The 19,850-nt window shown below is 47.2% G+C and overlaps 1 protein-coding gene across 2 annotated transcripts in view; it reads left to right on the forward strand.

Annotated features, from left to right (window-relative positions):
• The first annotated feature begins 11,501 nt into the window (after positions 1 to 11,501).
• ADRA1B (adrenoceptor alpha 1B) overlaps positions 11,502 to 19,850 on the forward strand; it is an 86,838-nt gene continuing 78,489 nt past the window's right edge. For both annotated transcript variants that reach the window (XM_037055031.1, XM_037055795.1), the window contains exon 1: positions 11,502 to 11,601. The gene's annotated coding sequence lies outside the window, so the exon portion shown is untranslated. The remainder of the gene's footprint in view (positions 11,602 to 19,850) is intronic.

Here is a 19,850-nt window from a genome sequence, read left to right on the forward strand (position 1 = left end):
GAAAACGGGGAATGTGTCACAGTTATGGGGCCCTTTATCGCACTTCAGAGAAGCTCTTTGCGCAAATGTTTGGATCAACTCTTCATGATGCTGGCCCCGGGCCCACTGTGAGTCAGCCTTGCAGCCCAGCTCGGCGCCACACTGCTCCAGCAGTGGTCCTGGGGTGCCAGTCCCCAGTGCCGCCTGCCTCCCACGGTCCCCTCCTACCTGCACTTGCCAGCCACCACCCTGCGTCCCCTGTAACCCAGAATGAAAGAGGAAGGGGTTGGCTGATGTGACTGACAATTGCCCAGGAGTCACACCGGCCCTCCAGGATTTGTTGCCTGCTATTAAAAGATAGTCCAAGTCATTTCGTGGCCTTGAGGGTTCTTAGCCAATGGCAGCTAATCCCAGGCTCCCTTTGTGTCCCTAATGGAAGGGAACACCCCATGTGAAAAATCCCATTTTGTGCCTTTCTTCTAGAATTTAGTTTAAGAAAAGTAACTAGAGTCAAATGTGATACTCAGCCATTGAAAATGAGGAAGATCAGCGTGTAGGTACAAAGCAAGGGACTCGCAGAACGGAACTGTCCCCAGTGAGGCGGACGTTAGGGACCACAGACTGACAGGGTTGAGGCACCTGGTGAGCCAGTCGCCCTCCTTCGGTTCTCTTCTGTGCCCTCAGCTCCATCAGTGAGAAGCTCTCCTTTGGAGCAGTGAGCCTTAACACCCTCTGGCACAGCCAGTCTCTCCCTCTTCTGTAACGGGGATACCAACAGCCCCTTTCACAGAGTTACCATGAGGACTGAATGAGTAAGTTCAGAGGAAGCAGGCTTGGCACAGAGCGCTTGGCCGATGCCATTGTTTGGCAGGCAGCAGCCTCCGACTGGACCGTAATTGCTTTGTTCTCATACTTCTTACGGTTAATGTCCGATTCTACTCAGGGACACTATATTTGTTTTCCATTTTTAGTAGTAATATAAGGTGCATTTGTAAAAGAGAGGTGCTCAAAATTTAGCCCAAAATAGTATATTAACAGTGAAATACATAACATGAGGTTGTAAGAAGTTCACTGAAAATAGTATTTAATGACTGAATTTGGGAAGCTTGATTCAGTGGAATTCACTATTTAACCAATGAAGACCTGAAGCCCAGAGAGGGAAAGTGACTTCCCTGAGGTCACACAGAAGGCTAGAGGCAGAATGGTTCTAGAATCTAGAACCCTAACTCCCTGCCCAGTGATTTACCCAAGTAATGTATTCAAGTCACTAAGTCAATAGTGTCATTAGAAAGGGCCAATGAAAGGGCACCTTCGAAGGGAGTGGCCACTCCCTTTGAAGCCCTGGAACTGCGGGCATTATAGTGGAAGGCCTCGGTTACAATGAGGCACCTTCCACACACACACAAAAAAGGAAATATTATTTTCAGGTTTTCAAAAGCTTCAGGCAGGACACAAAAACAACTCAGAACCCGGGATACTGTTTTCACTGGATTATGAGCAAGATATGCCTTTGGCATCCTTCTCTTTCCCTTCCTAAAAGATATTTTGGCTGAAGTAGAAAATACTGTAATGATATTTTTTCTAAAAGCAAGAAGGCAGGCAAGAGGTGTCTGTGTCATTGGAGAACAAAGGCAGAATTTACGCGGTCCAGTGTAACCACAGCCTAACAAGATGACATCGCAGGGGGAAGATCAGTCCAGTAGCAGTTGGAGAGCAAAACCAAACCGCCTCTCAGCCCTGGTCTGAGTGGTCCCTGGCTCCAGAAGTGACATCGGACTCAACCTTCATCATCTCTCTCCCACAGGCAGGACTGAGGGTACCTTCTCAGTTCTGACTTTCCTTGGCACCAGGTTTTTGCAAATGCTAGCACCTAATGAATGGTTGCCTCGTAACATGGGCCCAGCATTGCCAGATCTCTCCATCATCAGAGAGAAGCCAGGAACCTAGATTTTACATCCTATTTGTTCTAATTTTTAAATGTTGATGACTAATTTCTTTCTTATCCAAAATTCAGTGTAGGCTCAACACAGGCACCTAAGCAGCAGACCCAGCCTCCTGGGGCCTCGGCTCTGCACTCGCTCCTGGGGCAGCCTCACCCTCTCTGTGCTTTGGGCACAGAGTGTGAGCAGCGACACTCCAGCCTGGCCCTCACCAGGGCTCTCAGTCTGCATGTCTCAGCACCAGCCTCTCTCCTGATTGTGGTGGTGGTGGTGGTGGTGGTGGTTATTTTGGAGCAACATTTAAGGCATGGATGGAGAAGGAGGCGATGAAAGACACACGAGGAACCTAGTCAACATCATCCAAGAGGGCAGAGAAGTCAGGACAGTCTCTTGTTCTCTCTTGTAGCCTCAACCCTGAACGCAGTGCCTGGTACACAGTAGGGGCTTAATTAATGTTTGTCNCCAGGGCTCTCAGTCTGCATGTCTCAGCACCAGCCTCTCTCCTGATTGTGATGGTGGTGGTGGTGGTGGTGGTTATTTTGGAGCAACATTTAAGGCATGGATGGAGAAGGAGGCGATGACAGACACACGAGGAACCTAGTCAACATCATCCAAGAGGGCAGAGAAGTCAGGACAGTCTCTTGTTCTCTCTTGTAGCCTCAACCCTGAACGCAGTGCCTGGTACACAGTAGGGGCTTAATTAATGTTTGTCCATGGATGACAAATGAAAGGATAAACCAGAAGACAAATAGAGGCACTGTGTTGTCCATAAGGAATAATAACCAGGGTGTGAAGCAGACAATACCAATCACTATAATGGAATCAGAAATGAAAAGACTTGAGCTTATGAAGTCAGAGGTCAAACAAGGAGAGAAAAGAAAGGTAAAGAATTTTAAGTCCCACAGCCTGAGTCAAAGTTGGGATATATCATCTGGAGACAGAAAGCTGGATGTGGGTCATTGCTCTGCTAATTAGTAGCCACACGATTCAGAGCAAGTCATGAACCCCACTGGGCCTTGGTTTCTACATCTGGAAACTGGGGCCAGGATTAGCTATCTCCTAGAGGTGACATGAGGACCAAATGAGATAATGGATTTTAAAATGCTCTGCAAACTGAAAAACACCCCAGAAGTGGGAGAGGGGGGCAGGAGAGTCAAATCACGGAGCGGACTGTGAGTCAGAAGGACGGCGCAGGGCCAACGTGCTTCTTGGGCTGTCTGCACCATTTAATGAGTCAAGACAGCTGTTGGCCTATCCTTCAGCTTGAGTCACCCTGATGAACAGGTGCCTTGCCAGCCAGGAGTTTGCCTCTAAGAAGACTGGACGACTTAATGGGGAGGAGTTCCCTCCTGAACTTGGCTGGTGACCGGAGGAGGAGGCTAAGACGAGCCGAAAGGGAAAACAACTTTCCCCATACAGCCCAAGGACAACTGGGTTTCTATAAAACTCATCCTACAGTCTGTCTCCGAGGGTACCCATGTGACAGTTCTTCCAGGTCTCCGTGGTAATGAAGACAGCACGCCAACAAACAAACTCAAAGCTCATTCAGGGTGTGAATTATTTATGTTTATAACATGCAAATTTACCCAGATCCATTAACAAAAATTACATCTGGCAACCACTTCCAAACAATTGCAGTAACTGTGGTTTTAAGTGGTGACTGAGATAGTAAAATAGAGCAGCCATCCTCAGGCCTGCAGAATATCTCTCCTTGACCTCAGCAGCTGCAAGCTAGATAAATGGTTCAGAATGAGGGCTCTGGGGACAGACCTGGTTCATTTCAGCTCTGTCACCTTGGGTCCCTTACTTAACCTCCCTGCGCCTCAGTTTCTCCAACTGTAAAATGGGAATAATAATAATAAGAGCTGCTTTTGAAAGTGGTTGTAGGATTAAAGGAGATGACCTTTGCAAGATGCTAGGCATAGTGCTTCTCTCAAAGAAAGCAGTCCAGACATGGTAGAAAGCAGGTCTGTTCTACAGCCACTTCCAAATTCTGTCTTAGATTTAGTCCATTTCCAACTGGGATCTGGGGGATTCTAGACTAAGGGAAGTACCACTTAATTAAGGCTAATGAGGACAGAGGGTTTTTTCTTTTCTTAGAGCCAGGGGGTATCTTGAAGACCCACAAAAAACTTCTAGGAGACCTAGAGGACCCCAAATTAGAAAAGCTATAGGTCACTTATGAGTGCTTCAACCAAAATGGATCCATTTTGATCTGTTGGGGTTTTTTTTGTATTAGAGTGTGGTATAGGATTTTGCTTGATGAAAAGTTTTCACCAGTGGAAGTAATTCAACCTCTTCATTTTACGAAGAGAGAAGCTGAAACCCTGAGATAAGTGGCTTGTCCCAGGATATCTTATAAATATGTAACAGACACAGGACTGGCTTTTATGTCTCCAAATGTTTTTTAAGCTTAATAGTAATTAGTCTAAATTATTAATTATTAGGTGATTAATATCCCCAATGCAACTACTCTGTCAGATCAAAGTTACGTTCAGTCCAATATGCTTCTTTTCCTTTGAGACATGGGCTGAAAAGGCATGATCTCAGGTCCAGAGAGATGAGGAATGTCACTAGGCATGTATACTGTGTGCCTGGGATCTGAAGTACAACCCAAGAACCTTCAACTTCTGTGGCTTTACTCTGGCTTTTATTTTCGAACTCGCGAAAGAGCAAGCCAAGCCCATTTAAAAGAGATAGCAAGGAAATAAAGAGGGTGGGAGAAACAAGAATGCATGAAATCCAAATTAGAAGAGTTGTGAATATGCAGAGAGTGTCTAGCCCCCGGGAGCACCATTGAATTACCATCACCCTGTCCCCATGTGCATCCCCAGAGCCAGCAGCTGCGGAGTGTTTATCAGAGCCAGGCCTGGCGCCAAGCACTTTGCACATGTTTTCTCATTTAAATCTCCCAAAAACCCTATGAGGTAAGTATTATTATTCCCATTTTACAGATGAGGAAAGAAATACAGAGACATTAAGTACAAGATCACAACACAGGGGCAGAGCCAAAGTTAGGATTCACATCACAGTGACTCTAAAACTCTTGCTCTTAACCATGGCGTACAGTGGACTCACATACCCTACGGCCACGTGGAACTGGCGCAGATTCAGCTAGATACATTTAAACAAGGAAGAAAAGCAACCAGAGAGAAAAATAACCCAATAGTGTAGGTGGTTCCGGCTGTCCTTCTAACCATTGACCGTGGCCACCTTTTGTAGCATTATCACCACTACGTAGGGAGAGTGATTCCAGACATGTTTTCTCATTTCACCTAAATGGAGGTCAGCTGTGTCATCTGAGGCTCCGAGAAGCAGCAGCGGTCTGGTCCAACACTGGGAGAAAAATGGCTGTGTTTCGGCCCTCGCAGTGTCCAACAAGGGCCAGTCATCCCGAGAGATGTCCAAGGGAAATTTCAACCACACCCAGTTTTTCTCCTGGGTGCTCCCTTTAGAACCCAGTCCCCTTAGAAGTTGTGCATCCTGTCTCTGAACCGACAGGGAGCCTGGTGAGGCAGGAGAGACAGCTTCTGGTCCTACTATGCCACCAACCTGGAGGGACACCCCTTCTCATTCTCTGTTATATGAGGGGCTGGACTAAGCTGATCACTGAGGAGCCAAATGATGAAGAAGCCAGGACCTGGGATTTGGGGCTGGTCTCTGAAGGCCACGGGAACTGGGTTAGACCAAGCTGAGCTCTACAAGGGGCCTGTCCAAACCCACAGGAGAACCCACATTCGGCTTTTTACACAGTGGACACCCACTAACCCCACCCTTCCTGGGAACCCCATGTTGTTTAATGGTTGAGCTTTCTCCTGGGTCTGTGGGCAGATGAAAGGGGACAGCTTCTTGGCCTGGAGGCACAGTTGCAGCTGAGCTGGGGCTCAGACTTGGGCCTGAGGAAACGAAGACAGGCTGCGGAGCCTCTCTCCATCCAAACCAGCCGCCTTCCCTACCCCGGCAACTGGCCACTAATAATTCATAATCTCGCTGACAGAGAGAGGTGGGGAGCCAAGAGAAGACAAGAGAGCCTTTCCAGCCCACTGGGATCTGAGCTGTTGCATCCAGAAGTTTCTTCTATCCAAAATGAGAAGGGACAAGAAAAAAACTGGACCAAGTGTGATTCAGAGTCTGCCATTGCACGTGGCTGGGCTGCCTGGCGAACAGTGAGGACTCGCTCCTTCAGCCAGTGGTTTTGTCTTCCTCGTGCCAAGCAACCAACCACATCGGCTTTGTTTTCCTTAAACAAATTGACCCGTTTTATTCGAACAAATAGACCAATTGATTGAGTGCCATGGAACTTAGCCTTCATGTTCTCCTGCAACTTAGCAAAGTTTCTCATATGACAGCTTTGCCTGCCTGCCCAGGCTGATAAAACATACAACTCAATCATCTAGGGCCCTGAGCCAACGCAATTGCTGGAGGAGACAAACAGTCCATGTAAGGAAGGTCCAAGTCCCCATGGAACCCAGTAGAAAACAGTGCTCTTTGGGGCTGGAACCTAGGAAGGTTCAGTCCTCCCGCAGTGGAGTTTCAATGGTAAATACTGAAAGGATCCAGAACAGGCAGTTCTCGATGGAGCCATTCTGCTGCCCACACTGACTTTGTCATGCAGTACCCCAAACTCCTGGGGTCTGCCACTTGGAGAGGTTCCTCTGTCCCCAACCAGATGTGCTCTGTGCACCAGCCTGCTTGACGAGCCAAGCTCCTCTCTGTCTCCAGAAGTTAAGGCCAGTACCCATTTGTTACTGGTACACTTACTCTCCAGTTTCAGGAAGTTCTGTGTGTGTGCGCAAATATGTATTTAATATTAATGGTATATCTCATACCTGTGAACTATAATACAACCCAAGAATCTTCCTCACTTGTTGCCTGCCTTTTATTCTCAAACTGGTTTGGGGGGTAAGTCTTTCCTTCTCTTTGCAGGCTAGGAATATCTCTTGTTTCTCTAAATCAAGAGAATTCCAGTGGATCTTAAAGTAGGGCTCTTAAAAGTTCCTTTTCCCGTCCAGTGTTTGACTTCCTGTCCCAGAGCCCAGTACAGGATTGGCTTATGGTTGCCACTCAGTAAATGTTTAGAAACTTCATCAGAAGGTTGGTTAAAAGGCTGCCTGGGGCCCCAACCAAAGGCAGTGTCAGGTCCTTGGCTCTGCTTCTTTGACCACACTAGAGCTACAAGGACCTTCCTCATCATCTAATACACATGCATACACGATTGTAAGCTCGTGTAAGCCAGTACAGTAAGCCAACCACTGTACTGTAAGCCAGTACAGTTTGGAATTCCCACTTTCCCAGGGCAGCCCCTGAGCCAAAGACTCAAGGTCAAGTGGTTTATTTCGAAGGTGATCCCAGGAAGCACCGCTAGGGGTTTGGGGAAGTAAGATGGAAGGGAAAGCAGCCAAGACTGGATGTGTTCACAAGCTGCTGAGTCCTGTTTCTAATGGGAACCTCTGGGACAAGGTGGAGAACATGGCCCAGAGGCGTTACCACTAAGGGGTATATTCTACCAGCTCCCATCTGTGAACTGAGGGCTCCTCCTAGAGATGCCAGTCCTCACACTGCCAGCTCCTGGGCTGAGCTTGCTGCTGCTGCCCACGAAAGTCCTGAGGCAGAGTGGAAGGAGCCGGCCCTGAGAAGCTGGTGTGCAAGGGGAGGATGAGTCCTGGGGGAAGGGGACAAGCAGGACACTGACAGCCATGGTTACAGCTGGACTCCTGGGGCCCATCACAGTGCCTGGCATGTAATTGCTGGTGCTCAAAAACAACGTTGTACAAATGAATGCATTTATTCTATTGATTTTTATAAAACTTTTGAATATTTCTTTTAGATTTTATTTATTTATCTTTAGAGAAGAAGAGAAGGAGAGAAGGAGAGAAATATCAATGTATGGTTGCCTCTTGTGAGTCCCCTGCTGGGAACTGGCCTGCAACCCAGGCATGTGCCCTGACTGGGAATTGAACCCCGATCGTGTGGTTCACAGGCCCGCACTCAAACCACTGAGCTACACCAGCCAGGGCAAAACTTCTGAATATTTTTTAAAGGAGGATACTTTCTTCAAAGGAAATCTTATATGAAAAGTTCAGAAGGTAAAAGAGATTAAAGAACAGTGGCCTGACCGAAGGACCGAAGTCCTGTTGCCTCCCCGCACTGTGCACAGGCAGCTGTGAGGAACAGCCAGGTGCCTCGGAATGAGAGATAGAAAGTCCCGATTTAATTCACTCCCCTCATTTTATAGACAGGATCAGGAAGGTGCTGTGTCTCTGGTGACACCATGAGTTAGTGCTGAAAGCCAAAGGCCGCCAAGGAGAGTTGGTCACAGGGCGTGGACACCCCTCTGAGCACGAGCTCAGTCTCAGCAGGAGCCTCTGCTGGAAGCCCCTGGAAAGCCCTGGCTCAGGGGTAGATGCACTGCCTGCAAGGCAGGCCGGGGAAGAGAGAGCTATCTGTTGCAATGTCGTGACACCCCCACTTTCTCCAAGAACACTTTGCTCTCCTGCCCATTCCGTCTCTCCAGGACCATGTGTTAGCAGCCAAGAGGGGTGTCAGCACCTCCCATTGTCACCATTACTGCATCCACTGTCCACGGCTGCCAGAAGGGCTGTCATCTTGGACAAGCAGACCCTGTATCGCATGTGGAATTGAGTCCCCTCTTCCCTGGGAAGGCGTGCCAGACGTGCTGAGGGGAGTGCGCTAGAGAAAAAGTCCTGAAGAACTTAAAAACACATATTTATGCTACAAATCCAAGTTTGAGGCCACTAAACTGGAGTGAACTCAGTCTGGACAGAGAAAAAGATTGACATGTAGAAGGAAATATTTCATTAACTTTCAGGAGCTCTTGGATTTCCAGTGGCAAAATTTGGATCCACACGGCCACCCCTCTGAGTCTAGGGCTCTTGCAGCCAATACTGAAAACCTGGGCTCAGCCAACTTCCTCTTTCCAGTCCTGCCATCAGTCTGAAAACCAGGTGAGGCAGCCAAGACCACCTACCAGTCTTACCAACGCAAGGGGAAATCCCTCTTCCTCAATCTCTCTGGAGCCCCTGGGCCTTCCCTCTGCTGACCACAAGGAGAAAAGAAAGAAATGGTCTGGTGTGAACCCCAGTGGAAAACAGCTCTCCATCCCAGCCTTGTCTCCAAAGAGAAACATTCAACAGACTGTTCCAGCCAGGGCAGTGTGCCCAAACTCCTCGTTTTCACAGGTGAACATCTGAAGCCCAAAATGGGGTAAGTAACTGGACTAAAATTTCAGTTATTCAGTAGAACATCTACAATTGAAGTAATAGTTTTTCCTCATTCCTGGTCCAGTGCCTTTTTTAATACTAATTTTAAGTAAAATCAATCTTTTTTCTTTTTGCTCTACTTTTTCTTTTTTTATTTTTATTTATGTATTTCTTTATTATTTAATGTTTAGTTCTGTGTCTGGCACACAAACTCTTGTCCATTATCTGTGGAATGAAGGATTGTATACCTATATGAATGAATCTCCCCTCCGAGGGAAAGCTTGGGACTTCTTTTTTTGGCCTTCAGAGAACTCCCAAATGGTACAAACACACGCTTATCAGACGAACCACATTCTCGGTAGGAGCTGAGGTTTCCAGATGGAGGGCAGTACACTTGAGTTCAAGATTAGCAGTGATGGAGAGAGAGCAACATTTGGCAGCACGTCCTTGGGGGTTCTTGGATCCCTTTCAATGGCCCAAGGCAGGGACAGTTCATCCAGAGCTTGCCTTGTGGCAACACTGATATCGTTTCCAGTCCTAAAATGCTATAAGCCACTACACCAATTGACTAAAAATTAGGGTGTGTCTTCTAATAGATGTAATCACATGTCCACTGTCCAAATACTTAACATGATGTGATTGGGGGGGGCGGTATTTTGATCCAAAACAGCCACAGTGGTTTCCACCTATGAGAGGAGTCTCCGACATTAGCCTCTCCTTGCAGCCCAGCTTGTCCTGCTTCGGCTTTCCCTAGGTATCATTAGCAGTAGAGCATTGCAGAGCAAGCCACAGGCTTTATCTTTGTGTAAGTTTTGCTATTTTCTTTTCCATAAAACAGGCTTGCTGTAAACACAATTCTTTCCCAACAACACAGACACTGACAATGAAGAAAATAAAAATCACCGTCACCATTTTTATGAGCGCCCTCCCTTTTACATCTCTGACTCTGTGGTCCACGTGTTAACCCCATCATCCTGGCGTTTCCTGTCCCCACACTGGGGGATGTTGGAGCATGTTGGGCTGAGTCTTCATTTAATTCCCACAACCTCCCCACACAGTGACAATCACTATCCCCATTGTATAGGCTGAAAACTGAAGCTCAGAAAAGTTGTGACCTGCCCAAGGGCACACAGCACCTAATTGACAGAGCTGAGTTTCAAATCCAGGTTTACCTTATTCCAAAGATCAAGTTTAAAATATATATATCACTTTTTATATTTTTACTATGTGCCAGACACTGTGCTAAATGCCTTATATATTAACTGAAACCCTTACAGACCGTTGATAAAGTGGCTTTCATTCTGTTGTTGGGAAATATAAAGCATAGAGGGGCAAAGTGACTGCCCCAGACTCGCACAGCTGGTAAAAGGCAGAGCTGAAAAGCAAAGTCAGGATTTCTGACTCCTCGGTCCATGCTGTTGCTGGAACCTGCATGGCGCCTCCACTCCCCTGGTTGAGGCAGATTTACACATGTGGAGACATACTCTACACAATGTTCTATAACTTGTCTGCTTTTTGCATAGGTAAGGGTAGTGGGGTTTCAGTGCTTGCCTTTGAACTTGAAATGACATGACATGGTCCTGATCCCTTTGGGCAGCACTTGGCCCTGACCCACCTGGTGTCCCCTGCTACTTCATCACAGCCCACACCCTGACCATCCATCTCAGCCTCTGGCTCTCTGTCACTCCCCGACTCCTCATGATGTTCTCACCTTCAGGTTGTCGGTTTATACCCACCTCTGGAACTGGGTGCTGCGAACAGACCCTCTGACCCAGACCTCAAGTTCCCAACGAAGGCTCATCCCCGGGGTTGGCCACTCGGACCACTCTGACGTACCACCTCACCCCGTCCGGCCCGCTCCCCAGCACTCAAACTCTCAACACAAGTCTGTACCGTACAAGCACTCGCCACCTGCCCAAGATTGGCTCTGGCTGGCTAAACAAGCCAGCAACAGAGATTCTATCCCATAACCACCAAATGCCCTATAGTTGAAAAACAATACCCAGTGTTTGCCACCTGCACTTAGATGAGGAGATGAGAGTTTCTTGGTAAATATGCACAGACTACACTCCCCGAGGTTGTCTGATGTCCATTGCTCTGCGTAAAGTAATTTCACTGTGTGACTTTGAGCAAGTTGCTTTAGCTCTTGCCATTAGTTTCTCTAGCTGTCCAAAAAAAAAAAACAGGTATAAATAAATGGTCCCAGGCCTTGGCAAACTCCGAAATTCTGTTATCCTGTGATTAAGGAAATAACAAGCCTGGCAGATATTACTCCCATCAGTGTTTTTGTCCAATCATTTACCAGACTAATGAGGCCATTTATGCAATCCAACTGCAAAGTTCACTTTTGGGGACAAGGGGGCCAAACATTAAGTGGATGGTAGAGTGCTGTCCACAGAGAAAGGAAATCAGGGGGATCCTCACAGAAATGGGGTGCATCTTGGAATGAGGGAGCACTTGTGGTGAGTAGAAAACTTATCTGGCTGAAGCCAAGATAAAATCTACTTTTTGAAAATGTTTGTTGTCTTTTAAGTTTGGCTCAATCCCTTGTTTTGCTCTGTTCCTTATGTAATCTTGTGGGATGCGGTGTCAAAAGTCATAAATCATTCATGGTGCTCTAAAGGAAATCACTTTTGCAAAGCAGATGCAACTTAAAATGAAATGGGAGAAGTTTTTGAACAAAACACCAAGAAAAAAATATAACTCACATGGTTCATAACCCACATGGATCGCTAATTCCCGCCGTCACTCTGTGGCTTGGTTTTGTTTCTGGCTTCTTGGTGTGCTTCATTTTCAATGGAGGCTGAGTTAGCCCTGACCAGTGGGGCTCAGTTGGTTTGGTTCCAGTCAGGGCACACACACCTTTTGTGGGTTTGATCCCCTGTCAGGGCCCAGAGGAGGCCACCAACTGATGTTTCTTTCTCTCTCTCTTCCTCCCCCCTGCCAATAAAACTCAATAAAAAATGGCCTCAAGTTAGGATGAAATAAATAAATAAATGGAGACTGAATGAAAGATGTAGCCTGTCACAACCGTACTGTGTTTTTTGAGGAGTCTTAGAAAAGAGGCTGTACTTACCGCATTTGCACGGGCAGCTGAAGTTGGCAGCTTTTATTTCCTGCTTCAAGAAACCAAGAAAGCCCCGTCTTTGTCCAAAATCCCTGTTCCAATATGCCCATCACTGCTGTCCACAACTCCATGGGTTAGTTAAATTCCCTTTGTAAATGTACTCTTCCCCAGAACCCACGTACAAAAAATAAATAAAAAACAAGTAGCCCCCAACAGAGGGAACCCATAAAGCTAACTCCTGAATACTAATGCCTTAAATAAATTCGGTTAGCTTTATAAATTCTAATGTGGCAGCTAGCTGTGATGAGGTTTCTAATAAACAAGAAAATTATGGGTTTCTAGAAATCTTTCATATTCATGAACTCATTGGTGCTTCACAGAAGTAGTGAGCACAGGTATATGTTCATTCATTAATTCATCCCTACCACAAATTTTACTGACTGTCAAGCACTGTGCTAGGGCACTAAGGTGCAGACGATACGAAGCTGCTTGCCCTTGAGCCCCTCGCAGTGTATGGGAAACCTCTGACCAGAGCTGTATAGGAGACACTCAAGTTCTTTTACGCTGAGGGCAGAACAGCAGCCACGGGTGCAAGTACCACGGACATGGGCTTCAGCTTTGTGTAAGGAAGAGCATCTCAGTTGTTAAGGTTCCCCAGTGAGAGAAGCGAGGGGGTCCACATCGCCAGGTTGTTTCAGAAGAGTCTGAAGAACTAACTCTCGGAGTTTCTGTAGGAGCCATTTCTACATTGCACAGGCTAGAAAGTTAGCCCAGGAAGACAGATAGAGATAGATCCACCTAGTTCCAAGTCCCAAAGCCCCTCAGTACTTATCATGATTCACTCATTGATCCAACAAGCAGCTAATGACTGGTGCTGACTTTGGGACTCTCTGGCTGGGTGTGAATCTTAACTCGGCCGCTTTCTCCCTGTGAGACTTTGGGCAACTGAGCTTCTCCCTGTCTCAGTTGCAGCATCTATAAGACAGGAACAATAATCGTTCCTGCTTACAGAGTTGCTCTGAAGGTGAAAGGAGAAGGTTTTGAACAGTGCCTGGCACATAACACACAGTCAGTCACTATCAGACATTGGTATCAACAGGAGCACGTATCAGGTGCTAGGCTGCACCCTAGGTCACCAGGGTTGAGAAAAGAGACACGAACCCTACCTTTCTTGAGCTTAAAATTGGCCAGGATGTGGGAGAAGATAAAAGATATTAAACTAAATGTGACCAAAATACAAATGCAGCCCGAAGCTATGACAGTGGCTATGAAGGGGAAAGAGAGCGCCTCGAGGATGTGTGATGGAGGAGGGGGACTCATTTAGAGTGGGGGCGTGCGTGAGATTTCTCTGAGGAGCTGTCACTTGAGCTGAGTTGCAGTGCAGTTGTGTTCCAGCGGAGTAGTGAGTGCCGCAGTGCCTTTCTTCAAGTCAACAGAGGAAGGAGCCAACCAACTCTGCGAGGGTGTGGAGTCCCCTGTCAGTCTGGGTCCCAGTTTGTGCGTCAGACCTCACATCACACGGTGGAGGTATAGACAGGATCTCTTTGCTTTAGCTATTGGTTTCCATTCGATGTTTCTCTTAACTGTATAAACTCATCAGTTTATCCATCCAACCATGCATTTATCCAGTCTGGGGGGGGGGGGTTCAAAGATATGTAGCCCCCAAATGCAAGGCACTTTTATAAGAGAGGCTGATATGTGCACAGGTTCCCATAAGCAAAGATGCACTGAGGAGGTGGAGGAAAATGTTATGGAAATTTGAGGAAGCTAGAAATGCAACACAGATGAGGGGGTGAAGGGAGAATTGTTTTAAAGGTGGCACATTGAAGCATGCCAGCGAATTCTAAGCAAGTCGAGTCTGAGGGAATCAAATCTTACTCAGCATTTGAGTTCTAAAAATCAATGCATAAAGCCAAAAAAAGTCATGACTAGACAGTAGTCAGAGGTACCCTTGAAAATCCCTTCAGCAGGGACCGTGTTGGAAAAATGATGTAATCTCTCTCAAGAAATCCAGTGTAGTCAGTGTTTCCTCTAGTCCCGAAACCGATTGCTGTTGCCTCAGCGAAGCATCAGATGAATGTGTGAGCCTGCCTTGAGGCACCAAGTTGTGTGAAAAACAGGAATCCTTAAATGCAGAACTCACGCATGGGCAAGGTCCGTGGGCAAGGAGAGCAGGCTGGCATCACCATGCCTCCTGCATCCTCTGTGGAGGGCGCTCTCCGACTGCCCCATGGGAAGTGGGCAGAACTGCTCCCCGTAGCCTCACCGTTCGTTCCCTCTTGCTCCACCCCTCTCTGTCAATCAATTGGCCTATCTCTGTTCATTTTGCCAGATAGTTAAATTTGCATGCATTAAATATAAATATGATACGCATGTCCAATAATAATATAATTAAAGACCTGAGATCAGCAAAGAGCTGGGCTTTCAGGAAATAGCTCAGTGACACAATACAGCTGAAATTCGAGATCTGTGTTAGTTTTCTAGGGCTGCCATAATAAACCACCACAAACTGAATGGCTTAAAAAAAGAAAGAAAGAAATACTCTCTCACAGTTCAGAGGCCGAAGTCTGAAGTCAAAGTGTCAGCAGGACCACACACTCTCTGGAAGCTCTAGGAGGAATGTGTTCTTTCCCTCTCCCAGCTCCTGGTGGCTCCCATGTTTCGTGGCTAATGGCAACACAGCTCCAGCCTCCACCTCTGTCTTCAAGTAGCTGTCTTCCCTGTGCCTCTGTGGCCCTCTCCTTTCTCTTAAGAAGATGCCTGCCGTTGGATTTAGGGCTTGGTCTAAATCTAGGATGCTCTCATCTGGAGATCCTTAATTTAATTAGCATCTTCAAAGACCTCATTTCCAAATAAGGTCACATGCATAGGTACCTGGGGTTAGAATTTAGACACGTGTTTTGGGGGGCCACCATTCAACCCACCACAAGGATCAAGAAAGAGAGAAATAAAAATGGGTTGAAGCTCTATTTTGATGGCTGTAGAATGCCAATTTCAGATGTCTTTGAGGGTCTAGTTATTTGCAGATTTACAATGCTGTTTAAACATCTTGTACTGTAGGGTCTCCTTCTCTACCTCCCTGCCTCCATCTGATGTCCTGAAGCCCTGCTCCCCATACTTTAGTCACTCAGCAGGGCCCCTGCAGCGCAATAAGCCTTGACATATTTTAACATCTGCTTTTCCATGTCCTGATCAAAATTCCCATCTCATATCCCATCCTCTACACAAGTGATGGTTAATCAACAAAAATAGTCTTTATGAAGGCGCTGGCTTGTCAACATTGTTAAAACTTGTACACATAGCCCGTAAAGTGTGATCATGTTAATACCAGCTCCCCACCGTGGAGATACGCTGCTGCCAGAGACACTGCCAGAAGCTGATGGGGAGGAGAGAAACTCCCCCAGCTAGCTGCTGCTTCTTGTCCCCAGAGCTCCCACAATTGGCCAAACTCAGCTAGAAGCCAGCTGATACAGGAGTCTGGGAAAAGTAGCCTGAGAGCTCAGCTCCCTGTGACACAGAGCAAAGGCATGGATCTGAGGACAAGTCGGCTCAGGACCAGCATGTACTATTGCTCCTCATTTTACAGAGTAGGACACGGAGCTCAGAGAAGGTGATTCATCTCCCAGAGTCACATAGCTAGTAAGCATTAGTGTGGACCTTGAATCCAGGTCTATCTGAATCTAAAGTCTGAGTCTTTGCTCTGCTGTGCTCTGCTCTCACCACCATCACAGAGAGTTCAGTGGCTTTGTCCAGCTGCCTTGGTCAAGGACATAATTTCAGGTTCCAAGAGGCTGTTTCATAGCTATCACAGCAGCAAGAGGACCTTCTCTGGGTTTGAGATTTGGATCTTGTGAAGGACACAAAGTTGCCTCGCTGAGATCTCCCTTCAAGGAAGAACTCACCGTGTCTGCCCCTGTGAGTTGCTACGAGCTCATCTTGGCCCATAACCCTTCGATGTACACATACTAGGTGATGATGGGTCACTGTGGGTCACAGTGGAAACACTGGGAGTGGTGTCACCTCCTTTTCTCTCACACAATCTGCAAACTTCCAAACCTGCCCTCCCTAAGATTTCTCTGAGTAATTTAGACTGATAAGCAAGTGAAGATACTATCAGATGATGAGGCATTTGGTCATTCTCTTGATGACCATCCTCTGCAGGTCCCTCCAGAATGAGTCACCAAGAAAGTATTTGATCTCTAGAAACACAACCACAAATTCTTAAACCTCACATCTATTTCTTCTGCAGAGGCCAGGAAATGTCTTCTGAACCATTACTCACCTGGTGGCAGGAACTAAAACCCGTCTCAGAATTGCTCAGCACTCCTGGAGAGGCGGGGCTCTGCCTTTCTGCAGGATGCTCATTCTAAAGAGCCCAGGGTGCTTGGAGGAGAGCTCAGACTCGCTGATTTCTGACTGCCACCCCCTGGGCCAGGATGAAGGCCTGGAGCTTGAAGGGGCTTCTGGAAGCCATCAAGTCCACCTCTCTGCCCTTGACAAAGGGCCGCTTTCTTCGACACAGCCACATTTTTTTTCCTTTAAAAAATATGAAATTCCCTATTTTTTTGGTTACCCAATCAGATGGCAATGAGCTACAGAAGCTCTGTAGGACTGTAGCTGGCCTCCCCCACAGACTGTTTTCTTCTCTGCCAACTAATCCTGCCCTTAACCTTCTTAGGTGTCGGTGCAGAGCCTATTATTCATTCTTCATTGACATTTCTTCTCAATCCCTCAAGCTGGCGGTGACTCACCTGTCTTCTCATCAAAGGGCAGCAGTGGGCTACACACAGCACCCTGCACGGAGTCCCCGTTAGCTCTTCCCTGATGCCTTTCAACACAGGCACTCCGAAAACTTTCCGACTTGGTGACCTCGAGGCGAACCTGCAGATTTCCAATTTCACAGCCTGTGGACTTAAATTAAGCAACTCCCTGGGTCATACCATGGCCAGGACTCTGGACTGGCCATTGGGGAGCAGAGTCCTCGGGTCCATAGAAAGTTACTTTAACAAAGGTCTTCCCTAGTTTGAACCTACCCCCCCACCACCACACCGAAATGCTCTTAACACAGAAGGGGAAGGATACTTCAGTGCAAGCCTCTTTCTGAAAACAGCGTCGTTGAATTTTCCGTGGAATATTTTTATTTCTCTGAAAAGAACTGAGCCCTTACTGGGCTAAACGGGACTGAAGAAGCTTGCTCCCAGACAAAATGTGTGTTTCCACAGCACTGAGGAAGTCCTATGGAATGGCTCTTTCCTGGGAGCTTGCATCCAACTTCCTAGCCTTGTGGCTGCTTGGTGGAATAGATTCTCCGCCTGTCTGTTCTTGGAGCCTGCAACATAGTGGTGCTTGGGTAAGAGAAGGGAGCTTCTGACAGTGGGGCTTAGTGGAGCAAGGCAGTAACCCTCTTGGTAAAATCGCACCCAAGCCCTGTGTGAAGAGAAGGTTTGTCCTAGGGTAAAGGTTTGTTGTCCATAAAATGTTCCCCCTTCACCACAGGCCAGAGTTTTGGTCTGTGTCCTCCTAACCCCCATCTTCTAGCCCCATTTCTGTATCACCCAAGCCCATAACCACAGCCCCACCCAACAGGAGAATCTGAAAGAAGTCACTGAGACCCCACATTGGAGGTCAAGCCCAGGGAGAGATGGAACTCTGGGATTAAAGCCAAGTCACAAATGTGTGCCCTCTGGGCTATGCACAGTGCTCAGAAGTGCTGGTTTGGTCCGAGGAGTATCTTTATTTAAAATTTAAATGCATATATAGAATGGAGAGATTCCATGTAAAAATACAAATTTCTGCTTTCTCTTAAAAAAATAAAATAAAAAACATCTGGCTCTGCTAGCACCCCCACATGGCCACCACCAGTTGGAGCTAGTAGCCAGCACCAGCCCCTTTACAAGGAGCACTCACTCTCCGGTTTGCTTCTCTTAAACCAGAAGCTTCACCGTTCTGCATTACTGCCCTGGCCCCTGCAGGCATCCAGGTCTGTGTCCCTTGGATTGTGGCCGGGAAGGCAGAAGAAAGAAAGAAGGTCAAATGAAAAGAGATTTCCCTGATGTATCAGTTGGGTTGCTTTGGGATACAAGTAACAGAATATCTGACTAAAAGTTGCTTAAACAACCAGGACTGTTAATACTTTAACGGAAAGGCTAAAAGCAGGCTGTTGGATGCAGGGCTGGACTGGTGTCTCAGCAGCTTCAAGGCTCTAGGTCAGCTTCTGTGTAGTGTCCTTGGCCTTCTCCTCATGGTGGCAAGATAGCTGCCACAGCTCCAAACAACCACACCCTCACTCAATGACCTACAAAAGAAAGAAAAAAGAGACCAGAGTGTCTCCTCCCATGTCTCTCTCTTATCAAAGAGCAAAATCTTCCCAAAAGATTCCAAAACTTTGCCTCAGGCCTCATTAGCTACAGATGGACCACATGACCACCTGTAAATCAAACATTGGCAAATGGGGTAGAGTTGTCATGTTTGAGTAAGACCAAACATGGTTCATCTCTGGATCTGGTGGAGGGGTCCCCCTTAGTACATTGCTGCCCACACAGTTCTGCTGAAAAGGAACATGGAGAGGATGGTAGGTGTTTATAACACCTACCCCCTGTGAGAGGGTGGTCAGACAGGGCATCCCAAAATTCCACTGTAATGGCCCCGTATGAACTGGGTTACTGAGGAAGAACTGAAATGTGCCTAAGGGGTATCAGCCACTGTGGTGTTTGTAGGGGATACAAGACAAGGCTGGAATGCAAAGTAAAGGACTATTTGTCCCTTCTTCGAGACTTTCTGTATGCCCAGCTGAGAGTAAGACCATTTCCTTACAAACTCTACCGGCTTTCCCTTCCCTTAGGGGCCTGATTCTTATGTTCTGGGTATTCACTGGCCAATAGGAGGGCAGGTTTCTATCCTGACCCAGTCCCAGAATTTGCTCTCTGGGTTTTCTTCCCACTTGGGTTGCATTAGAGGGCCTGGCCTTTGGTATCAGGCCTGAGACTCAGCCCTGCAGCTGGAGGGCATGCCGTTCATCTGCATAAAGCTTTTTCCTGCAGGGACTGACAATGTGGCTTTTGGAATGCGGGTCTTGGGTCATAAATCAGGGCTTGTTGCTGGATCCTTCGTCACCTCATCTTTGGCTCTCTCAGTCCCAAGCAGCCTCAGAGCCATGGGCTCTGGGAAACAGCAAATAAAGCTTTAGCTCCTGGTCCAGTGTGCCCTGCCCCCTTATAAACCACTCCACTAAGCTGGAAGGACTGAGCAACACTGATGGCCTCAGAAGGCCCCGGGAGGGGCCCTCTCACCCCTTATGCCCACTGCACCAAATTGAAATGTTACACAAGAGCCAGAACTGGAAGAGTCCATCAGGCCCTCTGTCAGCCAGGTGCCCAATCCATGTCCAACAGCTCATCAGTTGACAAAGTTCGAAAACTGAGAAATAAAGTAATTATTTTAATAATCTATGTGATGTCATGCTCTTCAGCCCTCTTTCAAATATGTTCAAGGCTCTTATCTCATCAGATCCTCCTGATAACCCTGGGCAGCCCCTAGGACAGGGGTCACAAGAATGAATCTCAGACACCATAGCCACCATTTCATTGGCTGCCTACTGCACACCAGGCACTGTGCCAAGCACTTCACACCCTTTGTCTCATTTAA

This window comes from Sturnira hondurensis, unplaced genomic scaffold, assembly GCF_014824575.4.
Source record: "Sturnira hondurensis isolate 20B ecotype Veracruz unplaced genomic scaffold, ASM1482457v3 Scaffold0000022, whole genome shotgun sequence".
NCBI classification, from domain to species: Eukaryota; Metazoa; Chordata; class Mammalia; order Chiroptera; family Phyllostomidae; genus Sturnira; species Sturnira hondurensis.